The following is a 12,320-nucleotide window of genomic DNA, read 5'->3' on the forward strand; positions in this document are numbered from 1 at the left end:
CCGGCCTAACACTTGGTGACCACGTGAGGCAGGAATAAAACTCCTGCCACCCGTGCTCCTGCTTCTTTGGATGGCAAACGGTGGCAGCCACCCCCGCCCCAGCTGGTTGGGGTTGGGTTTCTTGGGGCCCCTGGGGCCGCACCACTGACCTGCCCGTGCGGGAGTCCCCACCCAGGGTACTCCCAGCTCACCGGCCCTGCAAGCACTCTTGTCTCCTGTTTGCCCAGAGCTGTGGAGTGAGGGGTGTCCGCAGCCTTAAGGGGCAAGGTTTCCCCTGTACCCTCTTCTGAGCACAGAGCTCTGACCGGCATGCCCAGCAGCTTCCTCACCTTTCTTTTTTTTAAAGATTTTATTTATTTATTTGACAGAGAGAGACGCAATGAGAGAGAGAGCACAAGCAGGGGGAGTGGGAGAGGGAGAAGCAGACTCTGCTGAGCAGGGAGCCCAACGTGGGGCTCGATCCCAGGACCCCGGGATCATGACCTGAGCCAAAGGGAGACGCTTAACGACTGAGCCACCCAGGTGGCCCTACCTCCTCACCTTTCTTAGGACTCCGTCTATCAGCAGTGCTCTCCCAGAGGACCCGCCACACCGCACACGGTGCACACATCACATACAGTACGACCACATCTGTGTCTGCCCGGCCTTGGGGCCTCTGCCCGTCCCGCTGTCCTGCGTCTGCCCTGGCCTGGCCTGGAGTGCGGGCCCAAAACAGCAGCTGCACTGTTGGCACCAGGATAGTTTATGGTGTGGTGGGGGCAGCCGTGGTCACCGAGGTTACCCAGCAGCCCGCTGGGGAAAGGGCCCTGGGTGTCACATCTGATTTGCTCCAAGACAGCTGACACAGCCCAGTTGCTGGATGCTTTCTCGGCACGTGCTTCCCTTCCCAGTGGCCTTCCTCTTAGAGTGGCCACTGGTCCTGGGAATTTCTACAGGAACCATGCTCTGGTTTAAACCTCTTCCCAGACAAGATGAAGCAAAATAGACTCAGACACAGAGTGGCCCTGCCAGGGTGCTCATTTAATATGGAGCCGAGTAACCCAACCATCTAACGCAGGTGACTACCTACCCAACTGACTACCCAACCCAGTTAACTACCTAACCCAGCTGACTACCTACCAGCTGACTACCCAACCCATTTAACTACCTGACCCAGCTGACCATCTCACCCAGCTGACTAGCTGTCTAGCTGACTGCCTACCCAGTGGACTGCTGAATCCAGCTGACCACCTAGACCAGTCCCTCTAAGCAGTGGCTCCCTGGGAGGGGCCTTTGTGTGTCATCTGGGGAGCGGTGCTGCTCAGCACCCACAGTGCTCGGGCTGCCCCTCCTCAGAGAAGGGGCCGGCCACACTGTGGATGTGAGATCTACCTGATCCTGTCTAACCCTTGGGAGCCACACCGACCACGTGGTTCCAGAGGGCTGGGCGTGCCCCCCTCCACACGGCTGTGGTGTCCTCCCCTGTGTTTACTAGCACCTGGGGGTCATGCCTGCTGTCGAGGCCAGCTTGCCCTGTGGTCAGTGCTGGAGAGCCAGGAAGAGAGGCCCCCAAGAGCTCCGCTGCCACGTCGGCCTCGACCGCCTGGTCAGGGTGGCCGGCTGCCGAGTCTCACGCAGAAGCCCACAGTCTTCTTGGGGCACAAATCCTGAGTCTCCTCACACCGTCCCCTGCGGGTTAGCGTCCCACAGTGGTCGTGTCTGCTGGGGCTTTGCTGGTCTGCTATCTCCCACTCTCACAACTATTGGCTAATGGAGGTCCTTCTGAAAGAAGAGGAGTCTGCTTATGTCTCAGCCGGTCACCTTGGCACAAACTCAAGTGTGTGTGTTTGTCCCTGCAGGGTAGAACCGTCACCACGTGGTCTGCTGCTCACAGGGTCCCTTCCGTGGCCACCAGCAGCGCCTTCAGGCTGTGCCCTGTGTCCTTCAACAAGCTCTTATTTTTCTAATTAATTCCATTGGGGAGCATTTCCTGGTTTTCATCCCCACAGGATGTACCAAGCTCATCTTATATTCTCCCTGCACCAGCGGGAGATGAGCCAGGCACTTCTCCAAGGACCTGGGTCCCACTCAAAAGTCAAAGCTCCAGGGACACCTGGGGGCTCAGTCGTTGAGCATCTGCCTTCGGCTCAGGTCATGATCTCAGGGTCCTGGGATCGAGCCCCGCATCGGGCTCCCTGCTCAGCGGGAAGCCTGCTTCTCCCTCTCCCTCTGCCCCTGCTTGTGTTCCCTCTCTCACTCTCTCTCTCTGTCAAATAAATAAATAAAATTCTTAAAAAAAAAAAAAAGTTCCGTATTTAAAAAAAAAAAGTCAAAGCTCCAAGAGGAGATTGGGACGGCAGGACAACATCCTGAAAGGAACGTTGGTGAGGGGTGGAGGGCAAACCCCTCTCCCCAGGCCAGCAGGCCCCAGGCCTCCACCGTGCGGAGTGGGACCCACACCAAGCCCAGGGCTGCGAGACGGAAGGAAGAAACAGGGCAAGGTTCTTAACTGCAGACGGCACTGGGCCCCACATGCTCTCAAGGCCCCCTGCGAGGGGCAAGCTGCCCTTTCCAGTTGACAGGGGGCCACGGAGGCGAGGCCTGCCCCACTTCCAGACCGGACGCACAGCCACTCTCTCTCTTGGCAGAGGCGGTCCTTCTGTCTGGTGTCCTAAAAAACCTTCTTCCTAAGGAAATGCTCGACGGGCATAGTCCCAGCCAGCATTTTCAGCTGGCGAGGGGGCAGGGGGGTGCTGAAAATAGGAGGGTCTTCTGCTTCAGGGTGGATTATCTGGGGGGTAGAGGGGTGGGAGGACCCTGGTGTTGGCTCTGCATTTTGTTTCTGGGGAACAACAATCCCTGGACTGGCCAGATGGCCCCCTCGCTCCAGGGCCTGCTTGGGTTCACCCAGACCCCTCCTGGCCCTCGACGCTCGAGTCCTTTCCAGTCGTAGCTGGAACCGGCACGTGCTGACTTGCAGAAAGCAGCCATGTCTCCAGGGCCGTGGCTTCCACCTGGCTCAGAGGCGGCGCTGGGGACATGGGCAAGAGCCGAGGCTGGAGCCTGGTCCCGGCTGAGTCAGAACCACGACCTCATCGGCCGGCTCGCTCACGGGGTCTGTGTGCCCCGCCCCCAGCCCTCTGCCTGGCCCCGGGTCTCTCTAGGACTGCAGCTGATCCCTTTCACAGTGAACCACCTTTAACACCTACAAGATTCAGACCTATGACCCATCCGGTCCCGTGTAAACCCTCAGAAACTGGTTTCGTCATTAGCTCTGTTTCGCAGATGACAGCTAGGCCATAGAGAGTTCGGTACTCTGGCCCAACTCACACAGCACATGAAAAGGAACCTGGGACCCCAAGCCATGAGGTCAGTCAGGGCCTGGCCACTCCCTCCTTTCTGGGGCTAAGACATGTATTTGTGCCCATTTTACAGGTGAAAATAAAACCAAGGCAACCTCAAGGCTTCAGGTCCAGGATTCCTCAGGCGTGCCCCCACCCCCTGTTCTAAAAGGTGACCCCAGGGGCGCCTGGGTGGCTCAGTTGTTAAGCGTCTGCCTTCGGCTCGGGTCATGATCCCAGGGTTCTGGGATCGAGCCCTCCATTGGGCTCCCTGCTCCGCGGGAAGCCTGCTTCTCCCTCTCCCACTCCCCCTGCTTGTGTTCCCTCTCTCGCTGTGTCTCTCTCTGTCAAATAAATAAATAAAATATGACCCCATCATGGCCCCGGGGACACAGGGCAGGTTCAGGAAGGCTTCCTGGCTATAAGGGAAGCTGAGTTTCCAAAAGGGACAGGCTCAGCCAGAGGAAGGCTGTTGGAAGGGGTGTTGGGCAGCAGGGATGTTTGAGCCAAGACATAAAGGCAGGAGGCTTTGTGTTTCCTGGCAGGTGTCGTCCAAGTTGGGGACATGGAGGACCCTGACCACAGTGACGCCTGCAGCGTGCTCACCTCTCCCCCGAGACGCCCATGTCCAGTCCAGGGACCTGTGGACGTGTCCCTTCCCTGGTAAAAGGGCTTGGAGGGGATGGGGGTTAGGGTAGGAATCTTAGGTGGGAGATTGCCCTGGGTGGTGACCCCAGGGGCCTTGTGACAGGGGCAGGCTGGTAAGAGGCAGAGGGAGACAAAAGGTGCTGCCTGTGGAGTGAGAGATGGGGTGGGGCCTCCACTGGTCAGTGAGGAGCCTCCAGGAGCCAGACTGCGGGGCCCAGTGAGCCCTCTGCTCTGACCCCCACATTTGTAGGACGACAGTGGTGGGGGGCTTCAGCGGAGCCCTCGGTGCAGTGCCTTAGAGCAGCCGCGGGCAGTCCCACAGCCCCGACTGAGGTGAGGCCATCAGGTGCCCCCAGTGGTCAGTGGGTCTGGGTTCCAGGAGCAGCCCGGCCTCAGGCGCAGACCTGTCCCACCAACAAGGGAGCCACACGGGCACTGTGGCCGTGACTTGGGCCAGATTCCTGCGGTGGCCTTGCCGCACACTGGTGCTGTCCCTGTCCTGGTGCCACGGCTCAGGAGTGAGCAGGGGTCCTGCAGTCCAGGACCCGCGTCCGTGCATGCACCCTGCTGACTCCCTGCTCAGGAACCAGGCACGACCACTCGTGCTCGCCCCCCGAATGACTCGCATTTCTGGGCTCCCAAGTGTGTGTCTGCCTTTTCTTACTCCAAGCTTTTGAAAAAGGCTTTGAACTGGATGAAAACCTAAGATGCATTCGAGTCCAGCCCGAAGCCGCATCAAACTCGATGGATCCTGCCTTCTTCCGCCAGCTGGGTCCTACGGGACTGCTCTGGAATTAGGACAATATTTGGTTGGCGTGTATGTCACCCAGCACAAGGCCTTTCTGGCCGTAAGCACAGTTTATGACGTGCTTGGTTTTAGCGGACATGTGGCCCAGAGCCGGGCAGGGAGGCGCCGCAGTGTTCGCTGCTCCGCGCAGCGTTGGTGCAGCCCCCGCTCGGCCCGGCGCTTTGCCAGGCTCCGGTGGGCAGAGCGGAGAGGGAGGAAGCCGGACAAACCCTCACAGCGGCCGGGAGCTGGCCGGGAACCCTGGAGGGCACGTACAGTTTACCCCCAAACAGTGGTTGCCGCGGGAACGAGAAGGCTGGAAGCCTGTTGCTGTTGAGAGCCGGATGTCAGGGGACCCGCTCCACCAATCCCTTCCTCACTGAAGAGGAGGAGCTTAATTTCCTGAGAGGTATTTAGAGGACAATTTAAAATCCAACAAAAGCAAGGGCTGCTGGGATCAGGGAGGCGGCTCCAGCGGGAGGCCAGCCAGCCCCGGGCACTGCTGGTTCTGGGCTACCCAGGGCCCGGTTTCATGGCAGGCGGACCTCAGCCAAAGGCTTACTGGTTAAGCGCACATGCGGGCCAAGTCAGCCCAGGGCTGAGGACGACTTTCAGGGCCGTTTTCCTCTTTCCTGCCAAGTGGCTGACAGTCCTCGGGGCTCGGCAGTGAGGACCAGGTCTAACGCGGGAGGAGAGACCGCCTGCAGGGAGGCCCGCTCTCCATGGGCTGGGAGGAGGGTTGTAAGGTCCCTTGTGAGGTCAGCCTCCAAGGAGCGGGCTCTAGCAGAGGGTTGGAGAAGGGCCTGGTCCCTTGGACTTGCCAGGAAGAAAGAACTGGAAGCCGATTCACCTCGAAGAAGTTTCCCCCCCAGGACCATACCCTATCCTCCCTCTGGGGGCCGTGGAGATGCAGGTCCCATCTTAGGACGTGGGCTCTCTTCCTATTACAGCCCCTCCCAGCTGGGTTCTGGAGAGTTCCACCACATCACCAATTAGTTAGCTCTGAGTTAGTTCATGCGTGAATCTGCTGGGATCCATGATCCTGTTGGGTCACCTGAGGTAAGGGGTGCTGTGCAGAGCATGGGGGCCCACACTAGGGCCTCCTGGAAGGCTGAGCCCAAGTGGTGTGAAGGAAGGTAGGAGTCAGACAGGTACCCCACAGCCAGAGGGGGCAGGTCAGTGGCCCCCCCACCGAGGTTGCACTGGCTGCACCTGGGTTCAGCGAGGGAGCACACAGAGATTAGGTGGAAACGTCAGGTTAGCACCAGGCTTCCAAGGGCCTTGAGGGTCACACAAGAAGGAGGAGCTCTACCCTGAGCTGGCAGCCAGGAGGGTTTTGGTGGAAGGTGGTGCCGTGAAGGAATTTGTGGGCAGAGCCCACAGCACACCTAGCACCGAACAGCTCCAGGAGGGACGGTGGCCTTCCTGCATTGACCACAGAGGAATGGCTGGGAGGAGGTGATCCTGGGCCCTATAGTTATGGTTTTTAAAGTATTTATTTCTTTGGTGTAACTATTGAATTAAAATACAATAAGCTGCATAAACATAGGGTGTGTAATTTGATTGTTTTTGGACAGGTGTGTACGCTCAGGAAACCGTCCTCACAAGATGATGAACATTTCCGTCACCCCTAAGGGCTACATGTAGGTCATCCATCTCCACCCATTCTCAGAAACCAGTCATCTGCCCCTGGTCACCATAAATTAGTTTGCATGTTATGAGTTTTATATGATCGGGATTATACACTACAGACTCATTTTTGAGATTCATCCATGCAATTGCACATATTTACTTTCTTTTTATTGTCGAATAGACTCCATTATATGGCATACCCAGTGTGCACGTGGATCTGTCAGGTTGTGGATGTGGGGGCTGTCATGGTTGCACCTGTCACAAATACAGCTTCCTGCACACATCCAGATGCTGACTTTGTTTTTGTTTCTTTTGGGTAGACGTCTATCCGTGGAATGGTTGGATTATATAGTGGTGTACGTTTATGTGCTTTGCCTTCTCTTTTTCTAATGGTGTCTGTTGAAGAGCACATTTTTAACTTCAGTGAAGGCAAATTTATCCATTTACATTTTTGTTTCATGCTTTTCGTGTTCTAAGAAATCATTGCTTACCTCAAGCAAAAGATGGTGCCTGTTTACTTGCGGAAGTTTTATAGTTTTAGAATTTACATAGACCATAATCACTGTTCAATTACTTGTGTGCATGTATCACGTGAGACCAGTCCTGCTTTCCCCCCTTGAGATACCCAATGGGTCCAACACCTTGTGGATAAAACTGCTTTTCCCATTGAGTTGTCTTCACATCAATGTTGAAAATTACCTTACCAAAGTTACTTAGGTCTACCTACTTTTTCAAAAGTGATTTTTCAACTGAAAATTAAAGAACTTTGCTTCCACTCTTTGTCTAGGTTCCCCTCCATGTCTTTCTCCTAACAAATTCCTCCTCCACCACTTCCTCCTCCACGTCTTCCACCTCCACATCTTCCTCCTCTGCCACTTCCTCCTCCACATCTTCCTCCTCCACAACTTCCTCCTCCACCACTTCCTCCTCCACGTCTTCCGCCTCCATATCTTCCTCCTCTGCCACTTCCTCCTCCACATCTTCCTCCTCCACAACTTCCTCCTCCACATCTTCCTCCTCCACGTCTTCCTCCTCCACCACATCCTCCTCTACGTCTTCCTCCTCCACCACAACTTCTTCCTCCACGTCTTCCTCCTCCACGTCTTCCTCCTCCACATCTTCCTCGTCCACATCTTCCTCCTCCCCATCTTCCTCCTCCACATCTTCCTCCTCCACATCTTCCACCTCCACATCTTCCTCCTCCACCACTTCCTCCTCTACCACTTCCTCCTCCACATCTTCCTCCTCCACAACTTCTTCCTCCACATCTTCCTCCTCCACAACTTCCTCCTCCACAACTTCCTCCTCTACCACTTCCTACTCCACATCTTCCTCTTCCACAACTTCCACCTCCACATCTTCCTCCTCCACAAATTCCTCGTCCATGTCTTCCTCCTCCACCACTTCCTCCTCCACCACTTCCTCCTCCATGTCTTCCTCCTCCACGTCTTCCTCGTCCACAACTTCCTCCTCCACATCTTCCTCCTCCACATCTTCCTCCTCCACAACTTCCTCCTCCATATCTTCCTCCTCCACCACTTCCTCCTCCACATCTTCCTCCTCCACCACTTCCTCCTCCACGTCTTCCTCCTCCACCACCACTTCCTCCTTCACCACTTCCTCCTCCACATCTTCCTCCTCCACATCTTCCTCCTCCACATCTTCCTCTTCCACCACTTCCTCCTCCACAACTTTCTCCTCCACCACTTCCTCCTCCACCACTTCCTCCTCTAGCACTTCCTCCTCCACGTATTCTTCCTCCACATCTTCCTCCTCCACATCTTACTTTTCCAAACTGCTTCCTTCAAGTGTCCTAAAAAGTTAAATGTGTGCCCGCAAAATGACCCAGCAATTGCACTCCTGGACATTTATCCTAGAGAAATGAGAATCTATATTCACATAACACTGTACACAATGAAAACAGCTTTATTTACATAACAAAATTGTGGAAACATCCCAGATGTCCTGCAGTGGCTACACAAATTGTTGCCACCCACAGATGGGAACATCATTCAGAAATAAAAAGGAATTAACTACGGTTAAATACACAGGGCATCATGCTGGCTGAACGGTCTGACCTCAAAGGTTGTTTATAATATTCCATTTACATAATGTTCTTGAAATAACAAGTGACAGAGATGGAGAAGACACCAGGGGTTGCCAGGGGTTAGGGAAGGGGCAGCATGCAGAAGTGCTTTGTGTGACCAGACGGTTTTGTGTCCTAAATGTGGTTGTGGTTTCAAGAACCTGCATACCACAGAATCACTGCACAGTGACATATCCAAATAAATGCATACATCTAAAATCATGCAAACACTGCAGGCTAGTTAATTGTGTTGTGCCATCATCGAGTCATTGGTTTTGATAATTTACTGTCATTATGCAATGAGTTAAACTTACGCAAAAGTTTAACCCATCATTGAGGGTGATGTGGAAACTTTCTGTACTAGTTTGTAACTTCTTGTGAAGTTATAATTCATTCAAAATTCATCGTTAAAAATACAGATACTCAGAAATAAATTCAACAATAGATATATACAAGACCTATACACTGAAACTTGAGAACATTACTGAGAGAAATTAAGGAAGACCTACCTAAATGAGGAAATATGGTATTCATGGCAGGGAAGACTCGGTATTGTTAAAATTGTTAAAATGCCAATCTCCCTAGATTAATCTCTGGAATCAACACAATCCCTGTCAGAATCCTTGCAAGGTTTTGGTAGAAATTGACAAGCTAATTCTAAGGTTTATACAGAAATGCAAAGGATTTCAAGTTACGCAAGTGAACATGAAAAAGAACAAAGTCGGAGAATTTATATAACTTGATTTCAAGGCTCATTGAAATGAACATCTATAGAGAAATGATTACAGTAATCAAGGTTGTGATGCCGTCAGTGTAATAGGCAAGCAAATCAGTGGCACAGAACAGAGATCCCAGAATAGACCTGCTCAGTTATGGTCAACTGAGTTTTGACAAAGGTGCCAAGGCAATTCAGTGGGAAAGAATACTCTTTCAACAAATGATGATCACTTAGACATTCCTATGTAAGAAAAACAAAACAAAGAAAAATCCCCAAAACTCTTGCCTCACACCACATAGAAAAATTAACTTGAAACAGATCATAAATCTAAATGTATGAATTATAACAATAAAACGTGTAGTGGAACTATAAGACACAATCATAGTTACCTTTGGTTTGGGAAAAATTTCTTAAATACAGTGCAAAAGTTCAAACTATGTGATAACCATCAATAAATTAAATTTCATCAATCTGAAACTTTTGCCATTCAGAAGACATCATAGAAAATGAAAAGTTGCTTAACAGAGTGGGACGAAATATTTGCAAATATATATCCAACACAAAACTTTTATCTAGAATTTATAAAGAATTCTTACAACCCAATAATAAGAAGTCAATTCACTTTAAAAACAGGCAGATTTGAATGGATACTTCATCAAAGAAAATGTGTGGATGGCACAGAAGCACACAGAAAGATGCTGCACAACATTCGGTCATCAGGAAAAGGCAAAGTATACTCATAACGAGACAGTCCAGCACAACGGCTAGAGCGGCAAAAATAAAGGGCTGGCAAGCACGCGGAGCACCTGGAACTCTTGTGGGCTACTGGCAGGACCACAGAATAATAAAACCACTTTGGAAAATACTTTGGTAGTCTATTAAAAAATTAAACCTATGACCATATGATCCAGACATTCCTGGTACATGAATGTTCACAACTGCTTTACTTTTCATAGCCAAAATCTAGAAACAACCCAATATCCACCAGTGGGTGAGCAATAAACAAATTATGACATATTCATACAACAGAATTCCACTCAGCACTAAAAAGAAATGAATCGTTGGGTTCATCTGAAAATAATCACACAGCATAAACAAGGTTCGGCAATAGAAGCGTGTGTAATGTATTAATTATTCTATTTATAAAAACTTCCAGAACATACAAACTCATCTCTAGTGGCAGAAACGTTGGTGATGCCCAGGCCGGAGGAGCAAGGAAGGTGCGGATGGACCTAATGGGGGGGCGGGTGGACAGGGTCATGATCATTTGATTATAGTAATGATTTTGTGGGTGTATCTGTATGTCAGAACTTACTAACTGTACATCTTAACTATGCATTTTCTTGTTTGTCAAATATATCTCAATAAAGCTGAAAAATGGATTTTAAAAACCTACAAAATCTACAACAAATCATACCCAACTATAATAAGAGGGATTTAGGGCAGGAGAATGAATTCTTAAGGGAAGACACCGTCTCTGGGAGAATGATGCCAGCTCACAAGTTTAGGTCTGTTTTGTGCGACCGAGCCAGGATGAGTGGACAGTGACTGGGCCAGGGACCCACGAGTCACTTTATGTCACTTCTGGGAGGCGATGCTGAAGTGACAGTAGGACGGTCAGGACTGATAGGTCTCTTGCTGCTCAAGCCCACCAGCTGAGGGATTCCCACACAAGGGGCGGGCATCTTCCTCCGGAGTGGCTGTGTGTCTTGTCTCTGTCGTCCCTTGCATAGTTAAGGCCCACCCTCTCTCACCTGGACAATTCAGGAAGTCCGCAAACTGGGGAAAGGATGTACGAATGATGGCACACCTGCCCAGCAGGACCCACCCAGCAACAACAGACCAATGCATATCACAGAGGGAGCCATAAAGGGAAGAAGCCAGACCCGAAAGAAGGCCTAGCTGGGTTCTGTCTGCATGAAGGCTCAGGACAGGTGGAAGGAAACTTGCCAAGAGTGGCCTTGGGTGCTGGGCTGTCCTGAGTCTCCAGCAGCCTGCGGGCACACGTGCAGCATGTTGCAACAGGCATGTTTAGCCGATCGATACACACAAACATGTCTAAATCTGTCCCTCCCCCAGATGACTTCTTGGGCCCCACCTGCTGTGAAAGATCACCTGGTGTGTCTCAGAGGCACTCCTGGGCCCCCACCCAGTGTGGGGGACCTGTCTTGACTGCCCGCTTACCTCCCTCCTACTCCCTCTGGGCCTGGTTGGTGCATCTGGGCATCGGCTATCTCTCGTAACTTGCCAGCCCTCAAGGCCCACCTGGGCATCGCCTCCCCGGGATCATCCCAGGTAGAGCCAGGCCACCATCTTCCCCACCTTAGACGTGGGCCACAGCTCAGTGGTCCTCATCCTGGTCTGGGGCTCTGGGGCTCAGGTTCCCCTGGTAACGAGGAACTGGGGGGACTTACCGTGGAGAGAGGCATGGGCATCCAGTGGCAAGAATGGAGGCTGAAGTGTTTGGGGTTCAGGCAGCCCTGGGACCCCAACCTCAGGAGAGCACAGGATCCTTTAGTCCTAGGCACCAAGGGGACCCAGCAGAGCATCTCCAGAAAGAGACAGGTGTGTATGGCACGGCCATCATGTCCCGCACACCCAGTGGTCCTCAAGAGCACAAGGAAGTGACCAATGTTTGGGAAGAGATTGTACTGTCTTGGTGGATTGTGTGGCCTGGTGAATGAAAAAAAAAAAAAAAAACTTGTTCGTCAATAAATATTAGCTAGACAGGAGCTGTCATTCCTTCTAAGAAACAGGGAAAAGCCGAGACAGCGCCCAAGATCGTCAGGAGACACAAGCCTGCTCCCAAGTGCCGACCCATGGGGAGGAGGGCCAGCAGCCTCTCCTTAGCAGCCCTGCTGCAGCAGGTCCTTGGTGAGCCTCCCTGCAGATGAGGGAGACGTGGGGGGAAGAGGGGCGTTCCTCAGTGGACCAGGTGATGCTTCGGGGGTCAGGTGGGCTGAGCAGGAGCAGAGATCAGATTGCTGTAGCAGCTGGGTGATGCTATTACTCCCACTTTCCAGATGAGGAAAGGGCTCAGAGAAGTCGAGTAACTCACCAAGGTTAAGTGTCCAGTAAATAAATGGGAGTCCAGCATCTCCTGGGGCGGGATTAGAAATGCAAGTTCTC

At 52.3% G+C, this 12,320-nt stretch overlaps 1 long non-coding RNA gene across 1 annotated transcript; it reads left to right on the forward strand.

Annotated features, from left to right (window-relative positions):
- The first annotated feature begins 4,839 nt into the window (after positions 1-4,839).
- Positions 4,840-6,674, forward strand: LOC118536211 (uncharacterized). The gene is made up of 2 exons (XR_004917556.2): positions 4,840-5,164; positions 6,333-6,674. It is a non-coding gene; the product is annotated as an uncharacterized LOC118536211 (long non-coding RNA).
- The last annotated feature ends 5,646 nt before the right edge of the window (positions 6,675-12,320 follow it).

This window comes from Halichoerus grypus, chromosome 4 (assembly GCF_964656455.1).
Source record: "Halichoerus grypus chromosome 4, mHalGry1.hap1.1, whole genome shotgun sequence".
NCBI classification, from domain to species: Eukaryota; Metazoa; Chordata; class Mammalia; order Carnivora; family Phocidae; genus Halichoerus; species Halichoerus grypus.